This window comes from Penaeus monodon, chromosome 15, assembly GCF_015228065.2.
Source record: "Penaeus monodon isolate SGIC_2016 chromosome 15, NSTDA_Pmon_1, whole genome shotgun sequence".
Lineage (NCBI taxonomy): Eukaryota > Metazoa > Arthropoda > Malacostraca > Decapoda > Penaeidae > Penaeus > Penaeus monodon.
Window position 1 is genome coordinate 3,792,664 of NC_051400.1, and position 1,032 is coordinate 3,793,695.

A 1,032-nucleotide genomic window follows, 5' to 3' on the forward strand; every position below is an offset into this window, starting at 1 on the left:
AGCGCATATTTTCATAAATGGTATTCAGAATATATATATTTTTTCAATATGATATTCGTTCATTAAGGATCTTACCTTTGCGACTAAGATCTTCTCTCGAACCGAAGAAATTTCAGTGGAGAACTACTTCGGTGCGAGACACCCCTGCCTGAGTTCCTGCAAGAAACTGGGAACCTGTGGATGGATTCAAGGCTTATATAGCTGGCTAAAACCCACATTACAAGATTACCGACTTACTTTTCCAAATAGTCATTCATGTTTGAAGGTGTCTACATATGTGACTTCCGCAGACACATTTTCGAGTGTGTGAGTATGCCATAAAGTCTGATTTTCAAAAAAAGTAAATCTCTTAAGTCTTGAAGAGAAATCAAGATGTAGGAACAGTAACCATTGTAATTTCTATAAGGAAAGGAGATACAGGTGTCTGACAGAAAGGCAATTGATATCTATACTTGTGGTTTCATTGTCCTGGCGCTCTGGCAATCGCCTTTATTTCTTTTTGTTTTCGCAGTTGTTTTCAAGCAATATCACAGTTTCTGGAAAATTTATTTTATCTGATATATGAATTACTTCCTTACTTAGACAAATTTTATTTCGTTACTGAGTGCTGTGATTTGATGGAATTGTAAGCTTTTGTTTTAGGTTCGGTTATAAATTCAGCTATTACTACCCCTACTTGCTATGTTAAAGCATCAAAATACATCAAAACAGTATTAGAATATATTTGAGTTTAGAAAATATTATGTTTACACACCAGGTTTTCAATCCAATGTAAGCATTATATTGACAAAGAATAAGAATTGTCAGAACTGAATAACAAATGAGTTATTTTACTTATGATCCATGTTACGCCATACCATAAAAAACCTTCCCTCTCCCTGACTACTATTACATAAAGGAAATAATATATCATTACATTGACAATAATCAAGGTAAGTCCATGCTTGAGTAAATCAATGTAAATAATCCTGCCGCTACTTCCCTAATGGGTATCCTATTAAAAAGAAAAAGAAACAGCATTAGCAGCAAAAG

At 33.8% G+C, this 1,032-nt stretch overlaps 1 protein-coding gene across 1 annotated transcript in view; it reads right to left on the bottom strand.

Moving 5' to 3' along the window:
• The window catches only part of LOC119581657 (rhodopsin-like), a 1,676-nt gene extending 1,517 nt beyond the window's left edge, over positions 1 to 159 (bottom strand). Inside the window, exon 1 of the mRNA XM_037929781.1 lies at positions 76 to 159. The gene's annotated coding sequence lies outside the window, so the exon portion shown is untranslated. The remainder of the gene's footprint in view (positions 1 to 75) is intronic.
• Positions 160 to 1,032: the final 873 nt, after the last annotated feature.